At 40.6% G+C, this 24,731-nt stretch overlaps 1 long non-coding RNA gene across 2 annotated transcripts in view; it reads right to left on the bottom strand.

Annotated features, from left to right (window-relative positions):
• Positions 1-6,392: 6,392 nt before the first annotated feature.
• LOC129736365 (uncharacterized) overlaps positions 6,393-24,731 on the bottom strand; it is a 47,010-nt gene continuing 28,671 nt past the window's right edge. For both annotated transcript variants that reach the window (XR_008732854.1, XR_008732848.1), the window contains 2 exons: positions 12,672-12,724; positions 6,393-7,306 (listed from right to left, as the gene is read on the bottom strand). This is a non-coding gene — a long non-coding RNA (uncharacterized LOC129736365). The remainder of the gene's footprint in view (positions 7,307-12,671; positions 12,725-24,731) is intronic.

Genomic DNA, 24,731 nt, shown 5'->3' with positions numbered 1-24,731 from the left:
ACACAAAAGATTTAATTAAAAAAAAAAAAGAATATTGACATGAATGTCTATCTAACAGTTACATGACTGGTTATTCTTAAGAGTTGTAAGTTTTCCATCTGAGCCTATAGATTTTTCGAAACAAGTTCCATATGCAAGTTTGGATCTGTGAACAAGTCATGACGGCCATCATGACTGCCCCACCTTGGCATCACAGTAACACAAACCATTGCTGCCATCATCGAGGTCTATCAGCTTTGTAGTCACACTGGAATGTGTTTGCTGAGAGCCTTCTTGGGGACTGCTCTGGCCATGCCAAGCACAGTCTGGTCTTTGCAGGCTCTGCATGGCATTAATGGACAGAAGCAATTCCCTGTGCTTTGCAGAGATGCGTTGGTATCTGGGACATGCCACCGCATTCCATCACCTGCTTTTTACCTCCTGGAGAACATGATTTTCCATTTAAAAAGCAATCTGCAGTATTGGACTGGCTGATACAGGTAGTTCTGTAGTACAGCATGGCTGGGACCTCAGCACAGAACTCATCATCCTCTTTGCTCCCTATTGTGTCATAGTTGCTCCCCTAATTGTGTCCTTCCCACACATTTCTGTGATACCTTCATATCAATATGTATAGCTTCATCAGCAGGACAACTTAGCCTGGAAGGGACCTCAGGAGGTCTAAAGCCCAGTCTCCTGCTCAAAGCAGGATAAGCTGCAAGATCAGACCAAGTTGCTCAGGACCTGACCCATCTGCATCTAAAGTCTCTGATGGAGACTGCACAGCCTCTCTAGGCAACCTCTGTCCCACTGCTTGCCTATCCACGTGGAGAAAAAAGGCACACAGAGGTTTGTAGCGATGGTTTTCCCCCCAGTGCCCTCAAAAGCTGCATACTAAACAGCACATTTGACATGCTCTGGGCTGAACTCACGCAGTGTGACCCCTGCTTGGCAGTTTCTGGGGTCTGTGGCCAACAGCAGAGCAGTGACAAAACTCTGTACACCCTGTGCAGTGCTTCTTTCACCTGACACCTAAACATGTCCATTTGGAAGACAAAACTCTGTGTCTTCTCTTTCTATCCCTATTTCTTGTGTTGCTACAGTGATAACAAATGAGGACAGGGACAATGGTCATCACATCTGAAAAAAAATCTCTGAGAATTTTGGTGCTGAAGCAGTTAAATGAGCAATGCTAAGATTCTTCTCAACTAAGAAGCATGGCAAGCACAAACAGAAGTGGTATTTAAGGAAAGCAGCTACGAGAGTGATAGAAATTTGCAGGCTACAAGGCTCAGTGCAGTACGTATATTTTCTCTGCTTTCAAACAAGAGCTTAGCCCTGTAAGAAGATAGACATCCCACAACTCGTCATCACAGGCTTGGCAAGATACAACTGAAGGAGATGCACAAGAATCTGACTGACCTTTTGCAACCAAGATCACACAAGTGCATACAATACAATTACCTCGTGTTATTGTGATGAGAGAAAATCTCATTTCAACTCTGGACCCAGACGACAAGTGCTCCAATAAGTTATTTTTTTCCCGTAATGATGTCTGAGGGAAACTCTGAGTCATCCAGAGAGGGAAGAAATTAATAATATCCACCTTGAACTCTAGACATAGATGGGAGCTTTCCAACCTGATGTTGGGAAGAAAAAGTCTCTTTGCTTCCTATAAAAGGAAGATGATATTTTGTGAGAAAAAGCAGAACAGGGGGATACCGAAACCATCCTCAACTTGTCTAACTTCTCAGTTATTGCACAGTTATATCTTCCAGCATCTTCCAGAGCAACGGGTTTTAGCCATTGTCAGAATATTGGACCAGTAAATCCTCAGCTTGATTCAGTGTAGCATCTCTCTTGCACTACGGACAGGCTTCAGGGCAGGCAGATTCATATGAGTGCTGGTAATGGTCAGCAACATTCTGCTCTGTATGTACTCTGCCACAGGGTCTTGAAAGAGAACCACAAAGCAGAACACTGACTGTTTGCCAATATGGGAGCAATTCAGCAAGCAACTTTTCTGTATACTCTCTCATACAGATTAAGAGCACCGCTATCAGGCTGTGCTCATTTTGGCTGGGGTAGAGTTAATTTTCTTCATAGTAGGTAGTACAGAGTTTGTTTTGGGTTTGTGCTGGAAACAGGGTCGATAGCACAGGGATGTCTTTGTTATTGCTGAGCATCGCTGACACAGAGCCGAGGCCTTTTCTGCTCCTCACCCCATCCCAGCAGTGAGCAGGCTGAGGGGGCACAAGGAGTTGGGAGGGGACACCGCCAGGACAGGTGACCGCAACTGACTGTACGACACCATGCTCAGCATATAAAGCTAGGGGAAAAAGAAGGAAGGGGGGGATGTTCGGACTGATGGTGTTTGTCTTCCCAAGTCACGGTTACCCATGCTGGAGCCCTGCTCTCCTGGGGGTGGCTGAACCTGCCTGCTGGTGGGAAGGGGGGAATGAATCCCTTGTTTTTATTTGCTCGTGTGCGTGGCTTTTGCTTTACCTGTTAAACTGTCTTTCTCTCAGCCCATGAGTTTTCTAACTTTTACTCTTCTGATTCTCTCCCCCCTCCCATGTGGAGGGAGTCAGCGAGCAGCTGTGTGGGGCTGAGCTGCCAGCTAAAGTTAAACCACGACACAGGCACACATAGTACAGCATGTATGGGTTTGAGCTGAGAGTTTGCTTAGGACTTTTATTTAGCTTCCTTCTGATTCTTAGAAGCAAGAAAAATCTCTTCTGAAAAGGTAGATTGCTTTAGTAATTAGAGCACAGAGTAAACCAAGTTTGCTCAAGGTCAGTTCTCAGAGTTTGTCTTGCTTACTAGTGAATATTTCACACTTGCCAGTGAAACAGTTGAATATGTTGTATTTTTTAAATGGTTGAACACAGGATTTTCAGCACAGAGAGATCAATTTGCTGGTGGGAATGACCTTTGCAGCAGCCTAGATCAATTAGAGCTCTTGCATGTGTGCAGAAGATCTGAAAATGCGCAACAAGCATTTTTTGCAGGGCTTGGATTTCTAAACCTGGAAGTAGCAAGTCCAAGGAAAACACAAGTCCAACAAACTATCGACCTGAAAGTCTGAGCTGTTTCTGTTATTGGAATGAAAAAGAAAAATGAAGAAGGCTTTCGCAATTAAATTTTCTAGATTAGTTGTATAAGTCATGCCCAGCTAAACTCAAAAACAGAAATGCCAAATGGTCTTATTTTGTTGTATCCATTTTAGGATCAGAAAATCAAACTTGGTCTGTGGAGGGGACTCTAGAGAGCTTCCCAGGGTGAGAGGGATGCCCAGGGGCTAAGCCTGAACTTTGTGACTAGGGTACTCCCTTCTGCATCGCCACATCCAAAGCAAAAGGAAGGGTTTGAGCAAAAAGAGAGGTTACCAGAAAACCTGCAACTTAGAAACTCACACTCTCTTCATCAACCTAATTCCTGCAAGATCCTGGAGAACAATCAGATAGACTTCAGCAAATGTTCAAATCCTGGTCTGAGGCTGTCCCTGTAATTCCTTCCCATTAACACTCACAAACTCTACCAAGGTATGATCTGTCTCATGTGGGTTAGTAATACCCCTTGGTACAGCTTTTGGCTCTAGAACAAATGAATAAAATTGAAATAATGCTTACCATAAAGGCAACAGCTCTTGCCCCCTTCTTTAACAAGGCCCTGGCTGATGCTGATTTCACCTCAAATATCATACCAAGATGCATCTATGAAGTATTTAATGAAAAAAATGCTCTGAGTTTTGAATGGATTGAAGTACAGGAGACTTAACACCACCAGAGCCCAGGAACCAGCAATGAACTTTCTAAGCACTGCACCATCTCAAAGAATTTGCAATCTTGGTTAAGCCAGCAAGACGAACAGGGAACATTTTGGACTAGCCAGTTAGAAATGCCACAGAAAGGGACAGTGCCCAAGCCTGTGTGTCAGGGACAGCAGTAAACTGGAGAAGCAGCATAAGGAGGTGACAGCAGTGCTAGAGCAGAGAGGAAAAAGGATGCCCCTATTCCTTCACAACTGTTTCTGGCTACTAGAGACCAAGTCATGATATTTCCCATACTAATGGTTTTTACTCTGCCTACAAACAGGCAAACCAGCCCCACTTAAAAATTGATGATAACTCTATGTCTTTTTCCTTTGTCTTTGTGAAACCCTTTATCCTTTTTCTTACTCTTAAAGACAATTAAATAGGATTTGCCCCTTGGCAGATGTGGAACAAAGCCGCTTCCCAGTCACAGGAAGGCTGCAAATTTTTTATATGGGCTTTGAAGAGCAAAGGTAGAAAACCAGAGGGCTGGAAAAGGTTCACACACCGGTGAACACGGCAGAATTAAAGTGAATGAAGGAAATTCCTGGAAGAGTCAATGCACTCTCCCTGAACCCCTGGATATTTTGGTTCACTTAAGCTGTGTGTTTATGTTACTATTATTTCCTAAGTTCACCTTGGTAAAAACTAACCAACTCTGTCTGGATACAATGAGAAACAATTGAGCAGGATAAAGTGAAAGGGAATGAACAATGACCTTTCCTTCTGCAGAGCCCATTGCTGAGAGAGGCAGGAAGAGATCTATCTGGTAATGTTTATCTGACTAAGGCAATTTACTGGATGATAGCTTTCCCCAGAAGATCTAAGGACAAAAACGGCATAATATCAGCTCACAAGGGACCCACTAATATGAGCCCTAAAATGAAGCCCTCTGTGCTGAACCAACTGTATATTTCATGTGTAAGCCATGCCATTGAGATGTTTAATGTTTCTCTGGAGAGCAATAGACCGGTGACAAGAAAAATAAACAAGAGCTAAAGATGAAGATGTCCTTGAACTGAAAGTGCTTCACTTTAGGAAACCCAATAAAGTGAGCAAGAAACTGTGAAGCATGATTGCATTAAAATAGGCGATATTTTTTGTGTCTTCAAATACCAATGATTTGGGCATTTTATACCATAGGTCTCCATGAAAGTATGAAGACATTGGTTTCAGCTCACTGTGTACTACTGAAAGGTAGAACTCCATCTTCTAATGGCAAACACTCATTTCAGTGGGAGCAGAGGCTTAACCTGTAGCTTTCTGTGCTTGCCCAGGTATCCCCACCGTTGGGCTGCAGTGCCCCTCTCTCCTTTTGTCCTCATGCGTGCGCTCCCTGACATTTCAGCATGTCAATAAAAGTGTTGCCGAATCTTTCTCCTTTAGATTTTTAACCAACAATTACTTTGTCAGAAAAATCTTTGAGAGCACTGCATGCAAAGTACTAACAATCAGGTTAATCTAATAAATACCTTTATTCCCATGCAGTTCATGTCCATAACATCCCAAGCTAAACAATCCAAAAATACACGCAAAGGTTTGTTGACCTTGTTTTCAAATCCCTGCCTAAATGTATAAAGCCACTAGATTTGGAGTAAATATAATTAAGTGAGCAGAGGTGCAAGGGTATGGCTGGTTTCATAAGGCATGTGCACAAATAAAGGCGTATAATCGTAAATAACCTCTTATCAGGGTGAAACAGGAAGCACAAAATATCTGGAGGCGTGAAATGATACAGTTTATATAATACCAAGATTTTAAGTGCAACCGGTTCCTTTGAGGTTACTTGCAGAGAGAAAATGCAGTTACTAAAAATTAAAAATTTAGGAAAAAAGTTGTTTTTCTCTAAATTTTCAGTTTTCTATAAGTGTTTCAGCATTTCTGATTCCAATTTCTTAGATTCCCATTCTGTGAGGTAAAGTATATTTCTATTTTTCCTCTTTACTTAAAAGTTAAACAGAAGTCAAAGTGTCAAGAGTAGCTTGAGTGGTAGGAAACTCAAATTTTTTTCTGTTCTAATTTTAAACTTGGAACTTGTGGCCATTCTTAAAATTAAGGTATTGATCATTATTTCCAATCAGTCATGCTACAGTCCTTATTTTCATGCCAAGGTCTTTTTTTAAGCATGTCCAAAAGTAATCTGCACTATTACTTTCAATTACAGTTTAATAATTTATGAAATTTACTTAGTATCATACCTGCAATATGTCAGTCAGGCTTCATTACATTGCAATGAGGTCTGATTTAACACAGTCATTATTGCTGCTGTTAAGGGTTTGTGGGGGAAAGATTCCTGCAACTATATTAATTTTAGCCATTTTAGACTAAAATAAGCAGCTACAGATAAATGACAGTATACAGTGGGGTGGTTAAGCATACCTAAGCCTACAATGCCTCCTAATTGCAAATACTTGCCTCTTGGAATAGCTCCATGTTTTGCACTCAGTTAGGGAAACATTCTCCTGATTCCTTACAGCAAATTGTTTTACAAGCAAGGAACAGCTATGAAAACCCATGAGGAAGGCAAAGACTTGCATAGCATTCCCTGGCAGCTGGCATGCGGACAGCTTAACTAGCACAAAGACTCCTTGGAAGTCTTGGTAGGGACATCTTTGCACAAAGCGTGCTCAGATCCATCATTGGCCTTCAGCTGGCCCCCGTGTTGTGGGTACACTGACAGTGGACTGGAGTTTATACCCCTGACATACAATGCCATTGGCGGTATGAGGCAGAACAGTGTGCCAAAGAATAAAGAAAAAGTTCATTCAGTTCAAAGAAACTTTGAGTAAGAGAGCATTTGGGAAGGAAACACATGAGGCTTTTTCTTTGGCATTAGTTCTCAAATTTACCTCTAGGTGGCCAGAACTAAGAGTTTGCCAACTTTGAGAACAGGGGTTCTTCCAATCTTTGAAATTAACTCAATAAAACACAGATAGCTAGGTTTCTCAGTGCATGTCCCATTTCGTATTGAAGCATGAAATCCTGCAAACATGTAATTCAACCTAAACATCATGTAACATTTAGAAAGTTGTACTTATTTTTCACTGCTAATATGAAAAATACTTTCTGAGGTCTCAGTCTTTCCACAAAAGGCAATCTAATTTTATTGACCGTGTGTATAATGCCAGGCCAGGGCAAGAACCACTTTCTTGCCTGCATGTATCCTAGGCAGAGATAAAGTAGAGGAAACAGCAAAACCAAAATGCTCTTCATTTACCTGGGATTTCAACAGGGACAGAATTAAACCAAAATTTAACCTTCCCAAACAATTGAAAACAGCCTTTACTCCAAGGTTAATACTTCCGACTGCAAGCTCCCGAGGCAATATTGTCTTCTGTTTGTATTTAATACGGCTCCAAGAGCAGCACAATGAAGAAATAATCAGTATAATTCTTTGCTGCTTCTTTCAGCTCATTAGTTTTTTTCTGACTTGGGCACCAGTGGCTGAAGATGATCCGAGGCATCAGTTGGAGGGGCCGTTGGGTTGCTGTGCTGTTCGGAAGCCATGACAGCCTGGCAAGATGAGAAAGGTTAACTGAGGCTTCTGCTGGGGAGGGAGGCAGCAGACTTGCGTGTAGAATTAGAGTAGGAACAAATATAAGGGGGAAAATGAATCACAGTATTGATGTCTGGAAAGAACAATATTATGACTATATGGATTTAATGACTGCTGATATCTAGTGCAGTGACAGGTAGTCTCATCCACAGGGACAAAGGTACACAGTGTGCTTCGAGGAGACCTGGAGGCAATCCTTCAACTCAAATCCCATGATAGGATAATATGCTATGGTTCCTTTTATGCTGGAGGTGGAATCCTTTCTAGATCCCTTCTGAGTATGTCAGTTGATGATAACAACATAATTTGCCTTAGAAATTTTAATTCCCCCCACACACCCTTTTCCTTACAAAGAAGAAAAGCGTGAACATTTCCTTTGAGCTGTCCTGAATAAATACTTTAAGAATATTAAAAATGAGAAGTAGATTAAAGCTTTCTGAGTGAATTCCAAACCATGTAGGGCTCTTTGTTAATTTTAAAAGGAGGGATGTTATAACCTTCAGTGCTCTCACTGTGTGACAGACAGGCATCATTAGTGTTAAAAACAGGCAGAGTATAACTGTGGCTACAGCCAGGTGTATAATCTCTTCTGGAACAACATTTGTCTGTCCCCTTTCATGGAGGAAATTTAGTGAGGAGCAGGTAAAGCAGTTCTGTGACATCATGGTCGTTCTACAGGAACTCCTGGATGTCATTAGCTGTTGCACTTTGTTTCCCTGTATTTTATATTCAGCATGCATTAGCGGTTGCTTGTTTTGAAGTTCTCCAGGGTATTCTACAACGAAGTTGCCTGGTAGCAGAACAATCTGTGTTCCTCAGATATGCAAGTGACTAATTTTCCATCAATCAGAGATGAGACTTAAATAAATAAAGGTACTTCATGGGGCTGCTGTGTCTAATGATAAGCAATTATATAAAGTCAAATTAAGGCAGTTCTTTGTGAAGGTCCTGTGAAATTGGTTAAGCAAAAAGAATAACTGCACCATTTCAGTGATTCATCCTATTGCTCATTTCAGTGGGAGCATTATCTCAGTTAACTGATGCAATTAATATGAAAATGAGGAAATCATTGTTTAAGGAGATGAGGAGAGAGAGGGGGTCTTAATGCTGCAGCAATGAAGAAAAAGAGTCACAGAGATGGAAATTTGCATAGGTCAATGGTAATGTAATGCATTTAGCACATATTCAAAGCTTAACTTGCATAGTAATACAGATCCATTAAATTCTCATTATGATGACCTGTGTCCAACACAATTCAATTTTTCTAAATCTTAATGATAAAAAGTTAATTACGTAAGGTGAAAACCTTTTGTACTTGGTCTTAAAATAAAGCATTGAAAGGGCATTGAGACTATCTTTTAGATATGGCAGGTAGCTTCACTTCTGCTTAATTCAATATTTTATTAAGCATGACAAGATTTGAAGTTTGGCTTCTGTGTGCACTGCAGATTTTTAATGTAGTCAGTGGCAATAAATAAGCCTTTGTCTGTAGAACTACAATTTAATGCTAGTCATTTTCCACTTACAGGCTTCCCCAGTTTTTCCTGGTTTTCTAATTTTCAGTAACCAGAAAGCCTATCCAAATTTGGGAAAGAGAGTGGAAAAGACATCTTTTGCCTTTCAGCACTGTATACATATTCTAGCTTTTGTTCACCAGACATGTCTTTGAGCCGACTCTTAACATGGTACAGTACAAAGTTTCCAGGAACCATTTCTTGTCATTACCTGGTTTTGCTTCTCACCACAGCTACAGGTGGAAGATAAGTGTCTGAGTGCTGCTCAGCCTCACACCATTTCCTTCCACTTATCCCACATTCGCAGACAATGGTCATTCTTTGACTTACTCATCCAAGACAGGGAGCAAACGTGCAGTTTTCTAGTACTCTGAGCCATGCTATGGCTTAAGCAGAAGGTGCAGAGACATGCTATAATCAGGTTCAAAAAGGCAGGCTGCCATGTGAAACAGGTTGTTGCTCTTAAAAGGTGAGCATGCCAGAGTGGCACCTTCCTTACTCCTTTACATTAAAGCCACCATACATCTCTCAGGTTATGTCAGACTGTTTTAAATTGTGATTAATTTGCATTTAATAGATTTGTAAGGCACCTTTATTAACATCTGTGTAATGTAAGTCAGGCTTAGCGCAATAAAAGCCAAGTCCTGCACATATTATTCTCCTTGTCAGGTTCTTTCATCCTGAAATCTGCATTATACTCACTACAGTACATAACTGGTGTTTGTGAAGACGATGCAAGTGATGACTTTAGCCACCTAACACAGAGCCAGACCTCAGGCTTTGTTTGACAAAATGCAGGCATCTGCTCTGCAGATGCCTGCACCTGAGCTAGTCACGCAGGGCTCTCCAGGCAGGCAGTGAAGACACCCAGTCTCAACAGATCACAGAGCAGATGGCCACATGTGTTCCTGGGCAACAGCCCAGCCCTAAAGATGCAAAGCTGCATGAAAAAGAATATGATACGAATTCTCTAAAGCCAAGCCTGAGATCCAATCCTTGCCTCACTTTTAAGGCTAAAATTCACAGTAATTTAAATTGCTGCTGTCCCCAGAACACTCCTAAGTTCTGCTTTTTACCTCCTCTAGTGCTTCTCTGTGTCCCTGATTTGACCTCCCCGGGAGCCAGCTCAGCGTGCTCAGCCAGCGTAAGGCTAACCCAGCCCCTGCCCATGCATACACACATGTGCAACAAGAGATGTTTTCCCCCACAGAGTGGGCACCAGCCAGAGTAGCACCAGTGTTGCTGCAAGGCAGGGTGCAGGCTCTTCCCTTCAGAGCACTGCCCTGCACTCCTTGTCTGATGTCTCATCTCCCATGATTCAGTGGTTTAGCACCACACAGGAGCTGTACTTTTAAAACTACTTCAATGATTTTAAATGCAGATAAGCCTCAACATCTGAAAGGTAGTAAGGGTTAGATGGCTAAATATTTTTTTGCTCCAGATTCCTATTAGACAATAATTGATCTCAGTAAGAGTTAAATGTCCATTGTGGTCCAGTCTTAGGCATCTAAATACTTTACAGTTTTAAGCATTTGTGCTTCAAAGGTCTACATCTTTACAGACATTTTTCAAACCACAGTATTATGTTCTAGAAAAGGTAGAAAATAGATGCGGTATGTAAGCTGCAAGGTTATACAGTTACTCTTCTAGCTGCTCCAGCTGTTTTCATCAGCCGCCTTTCTGGCAGCTTGCTGGTGGTCACTTGCTGACCCCCGTGAGGGGGCTCCACGTGCAGCTGGTCAGTGAACAAAATCTAGTTGAAAAGTAACTCCAAAAAAAAAAGGCATTCACTAATTGCTTTTAATCTTTCCTGAGAAAAATAAGAAGTGTTGGATAAAACCACATGCTCAATATTGGAGTATGTGGAGAATTGTAAGAAATGGTTACATAAAATTAATTGTGATTAAACTTAGTAGGAAAAATAACTTGTAGATCACACAAATCTTGCTTAAGGGCAGCATATTCACCACACTATTTCAGAAACACCACTCTAATTAATAAGCTTCAGTTAAAGAAGAAGAATCAATAACAAATACTGCTATTCATAGAAAATTGATATTATGTGAGGAGGAAGATTGGATTTTAAAATAGGTTGGTTTCCTCCAAGCACAAATTAAGAATCTTTTAGGGAAAAAAGAAACACCAGGTAGTGACAAATTGAGGAATAATCCAATTAAAGTTTCATTGGTTTCATTGTTTATGAGTATCTGACAAAAGTATTTTATCTCTAACATTGATATTTAGCAAAAGGGGAATTCTGTATCTAACAATAAAGAAAATCCACCTTTCAACACAAACAACAATGCATATTGATAAAGGAACCTCTACTGTGCTGTATAAACAAAGCAACAAACAAAAGCAACGTTAGGAAACCCTAATGACTACAAATGGATATCAAGAAATTCACAGAGCATGCTGTGTAATATAAAACTTTTGAGATTAGATTGATTTCATTTCTTGCCATCACCCAACATTACGAATCCAAGATATCCCATAATCAGAACAGTCTATGGTAACAGTTACCTTTTCTTGGTTGTACAGGTGCTTTGCAACAAACAGCAATAATTTGCCCACAAAAGAAGACATCTGAAACATATTCTGTGATTCCCTGCAAAAAGTTGTCCAAAGGAGATATTTTTCTAAACCATCAAAATCCTTTTCTTTGTATCATGTTTCTGTGAGCTGCTACTGTTGTATGACAACATCATGACCCATTACTGTCCAATTTCACTTACAATCTCCTTGGAGAGTGACACTCTGAAACCAAAGGCTTTGCTGGTATATATGGTCCACTAGGGTCTAAGAAGCTACACTAAGGACATGAGAAGAGTCTTAAAGCTGAAGAGTGAAAGCCCAGCTGCTTCAATACCCTGTTTGCAACCACAGTCTGTGGTCAGGGTAGAGTCAGTTAGGAAAGAAAAATGCTTGAGGTTATTTCTTACAGGTTTCAGGACCTGCATGAGCTGGACGTTGGCACTGGACTTCCAGTACAATTAGTTCTGTGCAAGAGTTGTCTTCCGTGCAAGAGTTGTCTGAATCTCCAGGAATTGGTCTAAACAGTTTGTGAGACACTTTTGGCCCTTGCAACACGGCTAGCAAGGAGTTCCTCAGCATCTGTGGTTTAGGCTCTATGAATATGTCTCTCCTTCCACCTCTGTTTTGGTGTTCTTTCCACTTTCTTTTGCATCAAAAAGGTGTCCAGGTATCTTTTCTCTAATCACCACTATGGTATCCAGGTCAGTCAAGGACGATCATCTATTCCAACATGCCAAAGCAGGCAGGAAGCTTTTCACAATGTGCCCACAGCACGTTGCTTCTTCAGTGCTCACCAGCTTCCACTGTAATCTGCAATTGTTCTTACACAGGCTGACATTCAGGTCCATCTGTATTTTCCATGCCTGTTAAATACCTTTGATCCTCAATGACCCTGAATGGATTTGTCTCCCCTAACTTCAGAGGTCTGAAATTAAGCCTTTTGTCTACACTCCCTGTCTGTGCTCTGTCCTTTGTCAGATAGATCCCTCTAGAGGGGTATTCAGGTCACTTATCTCAGGCCTCTGTTTTAGAATTAGATTAATTGCTGCCCATGAATGCCTTTCCCTCTTCGTTGATGAGGTGACTGGCTTAGATACACAGGTTTCTGATAGCTAAACTTAGGAGAGAGGACTCCCATGCTGGGTGCCTTCCAAAAGTCAACCAAAACAAAAAAACAAACAACCCCAACCAAACCCTACCTTGAATTTGCACACTGTTACAAGTGTTAGAAAATTATGTAAAACATTGGCATGGGCCCGCGTTCCCATATTACCTTAGCTCCTGATTCTGCAGTACTGAAATCAATACAGGCTCCATGCAGAATTTCTAAAGGAAAAGATACAATATCATTATTTATTTTTCAGGATTAATTGGAGACACGTACCCCAAGTGTCTGAGCAAACCCTCTGGAACTGACCTTCTGCCAGCCCCTTCAGCATCTGCTGTCTGTGACCATAACCCCAGAGAATGTGCCCTGCCTGTAGGCTCAGAAAGCTTAGTTCAGCCATTAGAACCACATTCAGATTTCAAAACCCCTCAGAGCTGAGAGCACACGTCTGCAGACTTAGGTGAGACCCATTTCTGTTTGTCATGTCATCAGTAAACTAGAGCTGAAAGACACTGCCTCCCATTGCCCCTCAGCAAGACCAGGCAGCAACCCTGTGCAGCTCTACAACCTCCCCACCCTGCTACCTGCCAGTACCCACCCTGAGAGATCACAGCCCATTAAATCAACATTTCTCAGGGCAGCGTCTCACATGTCATAAACAGAATATCTGGGTTTCTAAAAAAAAAAAAAAAAAAAAAAAACAAACCAAAAACAAATCAACTTGCTTCACTACTGAAGTCATAGAAAATCAAGGAAGACAAAAAATGGCATCTTGCCAAGCTGTCAGTTCCCTTCTCAGTTTGTTCCCAAGCTTTTTTCTTTTGGCAAGAACACAACTCTCTGCTGCAGTGATCCCTGCAGAAAATTTAAGTAATCACCCTGATAGTTTGCTAGACTAAATTTTGCTGGATATGCATACAAGAACGTGAAAAACTATTTTTGTGCAACAAATCTTGTTCCGTTCTAACTCAACAACAGAGAGGAGGGTAGAGCAATGGGGGAAAACTCACTGTTGTGGGAGAGGCAAGGGGTCTCATTAATTTTGCTTACACCAGTATAATGCAGCTGCCTTCTCTGCTAGCTTTAATGCAGCTCCTTCTAATTTACATTGGTGTAAGTGAAATCAAATAAAACCCATTACGTCCCTGAACCCCAGTAGACGATCAATGTAATGCAGACTTTTACAACCCCAATTTCTTTCTGTAATAGCAAAGGAACAATACGGGTTTACAGAAGGGCCAGGCTAAATATAAACCTCCGCTCTCTTCTCAGGCTGCAATCAGAAGAATCTAAATGGCCATTTGAGTGTGAAGACTAAGGTCAAGAAGGACAAAAAAAGATCAAGCGAGAGCATGGGAGCTGAACCTGGAGATAATCTTGAAACTGAAAAATGCTCCATTCACAGAAGATCAGCTACCAATTACGCAAAGATACAGAAAATCAGAACATTAATTAAAATTATTTTATTACTTCATTAATAACGAAGTAGAATTGAGTTATAACAAGTTAGAATGTGAAGATGATTTCCTTGTATTGTTAAACGTACTTGTTTCAATTTTATTGCTTCAGAGTTGCAGTATAAAATGTATTTCAAAAAGAAGAGATACATTTGTATTAATTATAGGATAGGGCACACTCAAAGCACTTTTTTACATAATGCACTCCTCAGATTTGTTTCAGCATCTCTCCTCTCTGCTTATTTTTGTCTAGTTCTCCTTTCCTAGCTTTCCTACTTTCACTGTGAGTCGGCAAAATCCCCACCATTTACAGTGCCAAAACCTCCACTGCAGCTCTGCAAGTTAAAACAGTCTGTCTGCAACTCCCTATTTCAGCACTTTTCTGATCTCCTCAGAAAAAAATTTAGTCAGATGGATTCTTGGCTGGAGAATCTGAAACAGGACTCGGGATACCTCCATGGGCTTCAGTGCAGCTGACTGTCAAGTTTACCCTAGATCGTAATTGCCATTCTCTTTCCCTCCTCATTCCTACCTTCTTTGGTAATTTTTCACTTTGCTGCTCTATTTCATGCAAGAAGTGTTGTGGGGACACTGTATGAAATAAATGATGTAAAACAAATTATATACTAAACAGTCAAGAGAGTGACAATGCCCTTCCTTCCATACATACTCCTGAGTCAGTGAAAGTGGCTATCATACAGAACATTCAGAAGTCAGCTCTCTAATGCAATAGCAGTTCACTTGTGTTGACAGACAGAGATCCAGCGTTCTGGGGCTGGGAGTGACTTGTCTTACATTATGAATTGTAATGAGATGAAGGTCTCTTACAAGTAGGGACTTTCACGGACAGCTTGGAGTGTCTTTTTTGACAATGCAGCACAGAAGCATCCTAGATTAAGTGCTCTGCCCCAGCACAACAGCCTGGGAGACAAGTAAGGGAAGAAGGTACCTCAGATAACGAAAGGGTGGTAGCATTGCCCATGGTCCCCTCAGTCCACAATTCCACCTACACAAATAAAGAGGGGAAAATCCACCTCCCCAATGATGAGATCCTCCCCAGTGACGAGATCCAAGCACTCTGAGCAAAGAGATTTCCTCATTCTCAGTTGTGAATATCTTCTGAAGTGAAATGCTGTCTACTCTCGCAGTCTTCTGCTTCAGCCTTTGCATTTCATTGCAGATATTGAAATCACCATTCTGTTTTGACAGTCAAAGATGCTCTAATCAATATCACTGGAAATGTCATTTAACTTTTCACTTGGACAAAAGGTGATGCTGACATTCTACTTTTCCAGAGTTTCCCAGCAGAACATTTAATCTCTCTGCCCTTGCAGATATTTAAGGAACCATTCACAAGATAACACTGCATTGTGACAGCCAGCAGGGACTTTCTCACAGACAGCATTTTGCCTACAGGGACCACAGAAAACATCTGGATTCAGACAGAAAATAATAATAAAAAGGAACACATTATTGTTATTCTTCAGTATCACTCAGTGATATATTATTATTCCTGCCTATTGGAAACAATGCTGTTGTGTTTTCAAAGCAAAATGAGTGTGACCTATGAATCTGACAATGAGAAACTGTGCTGGTAGAAGCATATGAATAAGATTTACATGTTGCTGAATGCAGACAACCTCTTGCCATCGCTATTAGGTTACTCTTCATGTTTCTTGTCCCTTTGGAGGGAATGTGAATGTACTCTACGGATGTGCTATCAGATTCAGGGGTCAACAGGGATGGCAGTCACTGGCAGCTATAGCTAAGGAGCTCTGGCGTAAGCCTCAGAGGAAAGCTGTTTGCTTTGCAGAGCAGTAGGAAGAGATACAGGGGTTAAATAGCAGAGATCAGTGGGACCCTAGTGAAGATGCTTTGGTCGGTCAGGTGTGGGCACCGCAGAAAGCAAAATAAATTAAACTCCTCCAGCTGGAAAATAAATATGAAACAGCAAGTGAATTTGTGCACTTCATGACTGAGTGAGCAAAGCTTAATTCTCTAATTATTACCTCTATTCTACCCACTGAGATAAAAAGCAAGTTAGGAGAGATAATCAGGTTCTAAAATACTGTGCCCTCTTGAATCCAGCCCAAATGTAACAGTCAGCAGTCACTCCAAAACTGATGTAGTCTCCTGAAAGATCTATAATAATACAATATTTTCTATTTTGCAATTTTGTATGTCAGTAGCAAGTGAAGAAAAGCTTCATTCTTATTTATTTTTTAGCTCACTTTTCATTGCTTATTCAAATGGTTGAATTGCAGAATCACGCATCTATTGCACAAAAGTCTGGCTAAGTATTGTGCATTACATTATTCTAAATATTCACACTCTTCTAATTTAATAGAAATTCTGCTAATACCACCCAGATGTCATCTTGCATTCACAGTCTTTAGTTACGTCAATGCCGTATCATGTTAGGATTGATCATAAAATTCCCTGGTTTCACAAAGGCACTCTGCATGTAGGTACTCTACAACAAAAAAGAAGGGGGGGAGGTTCTTTTTAGTTTGCAATGTGAAAAGAATAAAAGATATCAATAGAATACTTCAAAATGCTACTTGCAGTCAGATTAGGTGTTAATTATCCCATGACCCTTAAGAGTGCCTGATAGCTAAATAACACTCTAATCATTTGTTTCAGCGCTTCAAGATTAAATTTTATGCATTCAATACCTGCACTAGATAAAAGCAAAAAAATGGAAAGAGATTTGATTTGGGTTCATACAATTAAGAAGGGTATCAAGGAAGCTGATCAGTTCCTCCTTCTTATCTTGTCCCTTTCTTCATGAAAAATAAAAGAGCAGTTAAGAAATAAAAGTCTGACTGAATAGCATCTAAACTTAACACAAAGAGGAAGACAAGCAAGTTCACGCAGGAGACAGGCAGCCTGCAGTTAGCTACCACAGGCAGCCAGGCAGCCAGGCAGCAAGGCAGCTGGCGGAGCTCAGTTTGGAAGAGGTGACGCTATTCCAAGCGCAAACCAACTTTCTACCACAGCAGATCCTTTTCAAAAAATGGTTGTTACCATGTGTTGTGTGTAGGGAGAGGGAACAAGGGAGGGAAATGTATAGCCTTAATATCCATAGATGACTGGCAGAATTATTGTCACTCTTCCAGGCAATGGCCGTATAAAGGGGACAGTGTCCCCAGCTTCCCCAGCAAAGCTGTGCTAATTACTGGTGCTCAGAGCAGCACAAGGAGCTTATTGGTGGGCTTCCTGTAGGAAGAATGAAGTCTGAAATGGCTTTATGAGCACAACAGAAATGGATCTGTGGAACAGATCGCTCAGTGCTGCACAATGCACATCTCGGTGTTTGACTTCAATGAGCTCTTAGGCTAACCCTGTAGCTTGGGCTCTAGGATGAGAATGGGCAGGGCATGCTTCAGGAGAGCACCTCCCCGGTCAGTCTCGTTTCAAAGGAACCCATTTTGCTGCCTCAAGGCTGCTCTGTGATACTAATTAAAATGTATGAAGTAGGAACAACTGGGAAAAGCAAGGTGAAAAGATGCATAGGTTCCAGGATAAGCATCTTTTTTTTTTTTTTTTTTTAAGTATTAATTAACCCAAATGGCCAAATAAATGTTCATGAGTTACTTAGTGCAATGCTCAGTAGGAGATACCTCCCATATATTCTCCCCGGCACAATAAGAAAGCTGTTTTTAATTTCATCTTGTTGATCCATGCTGCTGCCCAGAGGCCTCCAGCTCCGAGCTATGGGCACTGCTGTGTGGAGATACGGACATTTTCAGAGCAACCTACCAAACAGAGTGTCAGAAGTAAAATACAGAGGAAAACAGCACAATGCCGACCATCAGCTCACCCAGTTAGTGAGAGCTATGGAGGCTTCTCCTATTGCCTGGGATAACAATCCATAAGCCTGGAGCTAAATGTTTCTACCCCATTTGCAAAAAGAAAAGCAAGGGAGGTTCCATCTCACAGGATCTGATAATCCAATTAGAGCATCCCTGCAATGTCAAAGAGCCAGGTTCAAACCACTCTTCTGGATGATTTGATTTTTGCCTCTTCTATGCAGGGGATCCCTCCTGGGGGAGCTATTCATTGTGCACACAGCATTAAACATTTAGCAGGGACTGAGACCTCAGCTTCCTAGATCTCAGCTGAGTGCACTTACCAGAGGGGTATAGACTAAGTCAGACCAATTAGTATTTAACTTAGAATTGACCTGAATTGAAGCTAGCCGAACCACTCCAACAGGAGGAATACCCATGGAGAACAGCTGATAGTCATTTATCTGGCACAGAGACAACAAAGCCTGCTTTGAAAATAGAAATTCAAGTCAGGATTTCCCCTTTCCCACAAAGCACTATGTCATTTTGGGCACCAAGGACTGTAACCCGTAGGTTACAGGTGAACTTTTCATCCCTAATGACTTGGGTCACATTGTTAAAAAGTGTGTGGGACTGGCTATTCTGAGAAGACAGCTCCAGGCCTGCGTGACTGGGGATGGGCTCCAGGTGAGGCAATGGAGTATCTGCACCCAAGTGCACCCTCCCACATTTTGGGTGAATGTGTGCAGTCCAGACCTGTCTGCTGCTCGACAAATAAATGGAACAAATGAAATGGACAAAAATCAGATTCTTGCCTCAGTAATGATACAATTCCCCAAGGTTTCTGATGCTGTCAGTCATTTCAAGATTACAGATTTTCAGGACAAAGCAGGCGGACAAATATGACATTAGTGTAAAAACGTCAGTATCTGCTGGCTGCTGTATTGTTGCAGTGACAGATACACGTTTCTGCCATAAGAGTTACAGAAGCAGACAGGTCGCACTGACAGGACAATACATATATTCTGTGGGAGAAGCTATCAGTGCCAAAAAAATGGTCCTGCTATTTCTTTACATGTGAGTGATTACACAGATAATCTTGTGCCTCTTTGAATCACAGTTTAGAGGTCCTCACTGAATCATTTAATCTCAGCAGGCACTGTGTTGTTCTAGCATCCTGATGGGCATTTTCTCCCCGGCATATGTTGAAATTCCAATTTGTCCCTGCCCTGTGCCAAAAAAATTATCTAGATTATGAACTGGAGCTGTTTCTTTGCTATTATCAGCTGACATTTGAGGCATGTTAAGAATTTTCATTGTACGGTGTATAACCAATGCACTCACGTCAGCTCTGCAGTGGAGACAAAACTGTTCTGAAAAAAATACCATTTCCCCAAAGATTTGCCATAAAAACATAAACTTTCTACTAAATTTACAAGAGGTTTTATTCTAACGTTTAACATTTTAACATATGCTTTTCCATTTCTCTTCTAACTTTGGAGAGAAAATGAGGAAATCACAGAAGGCTGCTGCTTCGGAAACCGTGAAATCTCAGCAGCTTAAAGAAAGAGCTTTGCTGGGTGACATATTCAGCTTCATTTCAGATGAAGAAGTCTGAAACAGCGTGGGACTTCTCTACGCTTCTGAGTGCTGCTCATTAAAACTTAGTATAAACTTCATCCCATTTTGAGATGCTTCTGTATTAGTGCTGACTGAGGTATTAAGAAGCTGCAAAATCTGCCATATAAAATTTTGAGTAATATAAACTACTAACAGAGAAAATCTTGCTTGAATGTAACATTCAGATTACAAAAAAAAAAATGCTTAAAAACCAAGAAATAGCAAATTTATGGTAAAACATCATCCATTAATTCTCTTCCATTTGCTCAGTTATATGGATTATAACACAGGATTTCTCTGCCTGTTATTTTATTCCATCTTTATTCCCATTGATTTTTATAAAATAAGAGCATTACAGCAAATTATCTGTAATCATAAGACTACCTATTTTTTCCCTCAAATAAAATATTATAATCCCATAAATACAGCTGGGCATGCACTACATGCACTGGATTTCTCTTGTACAGAAAACTCTTTAATTAAAAAAATCCTAATCCAAGATGGAATGGAAACCAAAAAGATAAGAGAAATTAAATTCTGAAAGAAAATCAAATGGCATGGGCCTTTTAGCATTAAAATGAAACTCTTTTATCTGGAGTTTGACTTGCTGCAGGATGTTGCAGTTGCTAGAAATCCATATGAGTGCAAAATGCATTTCAAGACATTCACACAGGAAGAATCTCTTAAGATCCATTCAACACAGAGATCCCTGCCCTGCCTCACAAGGTTTCTGAGCAGAAAAATCTTGAATGCTACTAAAATGTTCTGTGAAAGTGTTTCCTGGAAGTGGAACGGTTAAATTTTTCCCTAGATATCTGATATCACTACTGTCAGAGACAAGACACAATGATCCAGCATTCCTAGGTGGGGGCGTTTCCTTGGAACCAGTAATGCTGGTTTACCCTATCTTTCTGTTCATTAAATTAAAATAATTAGGGGGAAAAATCAATCAAAACATAGAAGTGAGGTGTTCTGTCCCGAAAAGAACAGAACACTCCCTTCTCATTTAGCTTTCCAGAGCAGAACAACCAAGCACTTTCCAAAGTAAAAGGGTTACACCAGAAAACACCTTACACCCAATGGTCTCCATCAATCAGTTTGATGCCTAAACCTAGCAAGTAGCAATACAGAAACTCTTGGAGCAAGACAAAAATTAACAATTTTGTTCGTACTGGACTGGATTTCCTTTGACCAATGTTTGTAAATGACCAGAAATGACATAGAAAGAGAGCAAATTGCAAAACTTCACAAATAAATCTTACATGCTAGGGCCAAACTTAAAACTAGTCATAGGTCTTTCCAGAAAAAAATGCCCAAATTAAGACTCTACTTTCATTGTTAGTCTCTCAATGATGTGGTCTAGTTTTGCTAAGGTGCTGTAGCTGCCGTTCATCTGCACATCCATTCTGAAAGATGAAAATAGAGGCCATGGATAAAAGTATGTGCAGATTTTTCAGTAGATGATTACAGTTACTATTAGGAAAAAATACTACTCTCTATTAGGAAAAAAAAATAATACATTAAAAAAAAAAAAAGGAAACAATGGAAATAAGATTTATCTGAAAGGTCTTAGAGTATTAAAGCTAGGATGCTGTAAGCACCCTAAATGGAGAAACAATTTGAAGAGTTTTCATTTCATTCTTAATACTTTTAGTCATGTGTGCTCTGTGGAAGATGTCAGTGTTTTGGGGTCTCTAGCATTATGCTTTAGTCATTATTGGTGAGTGTTTACAGTCCTCCAGGTGGAAATAAAATGTTAAATAGCCAGCACCATTGTCACATCATGGGATAAGATATTTTCCATCTCCAGAATTCAAAAGCACTGCAAATGGGTAACAGCCCAACTTTCCACAGGCAGGAATTTAAGAACTTGCAAAATATGCAGGATTTTTTCATTGAAGAATAATGCCATTACAGCTAATGGAGAAACAGAATGATTTGTTAGAGCAATTGGGAAAATTATTTCAGCTATAAATGTTGAAGGAAAAGAACAGGAACTAATGAATGTAAAACTGTCTGTGCAGCTATAGAGTTGTGCTATTGGGCTGGCCCCAGCAAATGCGATCTTCAAGAGAAAAATTTACACTCAGTTGCCCAAATATTTTCCTCCAGCAGATGATGATGAAAGAATAAAAATTAATCAAGTTGCAATCAAAATGTTGCTCAAATGTCCACCTTAAAGAGTTCCTACTGGAAAATGAAAGAACAAAACAAAATAAAGTGGATTTCCATTTCAGCCCTAGCTGCCAAACTGACCATGGGCTTGTTCTACAGGCTGTTTCAGATAAAATGTGGTTTTAAAAGCCTGTAAAAGAGGAACAGGCATACAGGATTCCTTTCCTTTATCTGAGCACCATCTGACCATGCTGGTGCAGCTCTTCTACTTCTGACTTGATTAATATTTAATTAATGTACATAGCTTCAAAGATGAGGGTGAAGAAAGGTTATCTCCAACACTGAGATGGAGAACTTATCCCCTCTCCCCACTCCTCTCCAAATCCAAAAGAACCCTGGGGGTTTGGTATCTCTGCCCTGGCACAGGAGACAGGGTGCTGGGCCTCCTCATCAGGAACACCCTGGGCACTGGGTGAATGCAGTGATATGTCAGTTTGCACTCACAAGAGACAGATAAGTTAGAAAGAAAATTCAGAAACCAGGATGATCTCAGGTTTTTGGGCTCTGGAGGCAATTGACAAGTCTGAAGAACACGGTGTAATGCCTCATAGAGTAGGTAGTTGGAAATGCTTTTTCAGGCTTAAAAAAAATGTTATACTCTAAAGAAGGAAAAAAAATGGTTTATTTTTGCAGCCAAGCCTTACACATCAGGAAGAAAATAAATTAGCAATGGACATTTTACACTCTTGTGGGTGAATCCCCCATGTATGAAGCACCCACAAATAAAAGCTTCGCATCCATTTTAAACTTCACTTTTTTAGGTGCTGAAACTTACTGAAGCAAAAATACAGCAATGAACTAAAGTAGAAGGAAGCAGACTGAAGTTGTTAAGGGACTAACAGCATGGCCATTGCCTAAGGACAGAAATAGCTGATGGATGATACCACAACAGCCAACAGACAAATCCTCATTACAATTGTAAATTTTGTGTCCCAGACAATTTACTCTCTTCACTATCATCCCTACACTCACTTTTTGCAGCAGCTGCACTACCACCTTTCAGCGCTGGCACAGTTTGCTTATCCTGTATCGCTGGCATAGACCATAAGCTCCAAGATTGCCACTGTCAAAGTAAAATGATGGTTCTGGAGGAACATCGTGGCAGAGGGACCAGAAGTAATGTCCAGGTGTGCACTGGCCAGCCTACAGCTGACAAGAAAGGCTGCCTAGTGGGGGATTTTTCTGGGGAAAATAAACAGCAGAAGAGAGCACCTGCCCATGAGCAGATACAGCGTACAGTCCACATTGCATGGTGGAGAGAGGATGCACAGCCACAGTGTGGCTGGACTGTACTCTTGTATCCTTGGTTCACAGGAAAAAGAAGTCTTCAAAAGAATACAGTAGCATTTGAGCAGAAAACTGATGGAAAAATCAGGCACTCAGAAAAAAACACAATTAAGTTTGACCAAAAAAAATATCCTCTTGCCTGTTGATGTGATATGGAGAAATAGTGTGAAATGGGGACAATGGACACCGACTGTGATTGTATATGTCTGCCCAGGAATGTGGGTACGGTGACTAGTCATGGGTGCGGTGTCTGGTCACACGGGCACACAGCTTTGAGGAGACGCCTGCCCTTCTTCCTCTAACAAAGGGGCTATTTAAAAAAGAAAGAGAAAAGGATGAGAGATATTCCAATGCTATCTAGAGGGAGGGAGTGCTAAGTCTCCTTGCTGGAGAAGATGGGATGGCCACAAGAACATGAATCACCTACAAACCTGCAAGACCACCACATTCCAGGCAAAGGACTGATAAGCTAATTAACATACGAAGCGGGGTTTAGGTAACGAATATGTATAGGTGTTAATTGAATATTCATTTGTTTTATTGTATAAATGTGAGATGGTTCCTCACTTCGGGCATGCACGCTTGTGGAGGAGCAATCCACCGTGCATCTGCGCGCAATAAACATACCTACTTTATAACTTTCGAGTTATAGAGTCTAATTCCGCACGTCAGATGCATAAAAATATGTGGTCGCATGCTCTTCTCCACCCAGCACTTTTTTTACATATGGTCACATAATTACAGACTGTATCATAAAGCACACCCAAAAGTATGTCCAGGCAATCTTTACTCCTCCTTCCCTAAGCATCTGGTGGGTTTATTTGCAACCTATAGAATGCTTTTTATATGTAGATTGGTGTGGCTCACATTACAAATAGGTGAAACAATATAACATGCAGAGCTAACTTCCAGTCTGCTGTAAACTCACTGGAGTCACTAGACTAACACAAGTTGCAAACGCGGTCTGCATATAAAAAAAGAATGTTTTTTTTGCAACTCATGTATATTCCATAAAGCACGGAGACAGACCAGCTCTATGGAATCAACTTACCTTACCTTCCCTTAAAAGTAAAGTGGTGATGGTAACTATCTAGCTGCTTGATTAATGAAAATAGTCTTCAGTGTGAAGCCTATGACTAACATTTTCAATAGATCTCTCTTTATTGATAAATTATCATATATCTCCAAGCATGCTATAATTAGGTAATAGGGCAGAGCTGTAAATCTAATTCAATTTTTATTGATGTACCTCAGCTTTATATCCCATCTTGCAGGGCCACGAGAAAACCAAATGGTTGTTTTTATACCTGTCTAATTTCAGAGCAATACATCCACTGCACTCATAGAAATCTTCTGGCTACAAGCTATGGCTGAGTGCATTAAAGAGGGAAGCAATTACTCTTGGACCATTTTTTACTTCTTCACCTCTTTCTGTTTGTTATGTCTTCTAAGCTCACACGAAATAGAGACAAAATGGGAAGGTACTTTCTCATCGCTTAGATGTTGCTGCCTGAGCTTCTGTTTCCAAATTTGATTGAGCTTGGATTCCGCTCACCTATAAATTCATTGATATGTTGAATCTGCCTGAAACACAGAGAAGTGTCTGTGAAAGAATGGCCCATCTCAGGTTACTGAGGTCCTGAACAAAAAAGTATCGACTTCCCTGTTCCAGCTGGAAGGATTGAGTCTCCATTTTTTGTTTGGGGTTATTAGCCCTTGGTTTATAAGAAGTGCTGCAGTTTGCTCATGTGCTCAGCCAGGTAACCTGAAAAGAATTAAAATTCATCACTGGGATCTAATTATCTCATTCTGCATGTCATTTTGCACAGTTCAGGAGGAGCAAAAAATAAAATAAATAAAGGTTATAAAAATTTGCACATTGGAATAGAAAAGTT

The sequence above is a fragment of the Falco cherrug genome, chromosome 1 (assembly GCF_023634085.1).
Source record: "Falco cherrug isolate bFalChe1 chromosome 1, bFalChe1.pri, whole genome shotgun sequence".
NCBI lineage: Eukaryota > Metazoa > Chordata > Aves > Falconiformes > Falconidae > Falco > Falco cherrug.
This window is presented reverse-complemented; position numbering and strand designations above follow the sequence as displayed.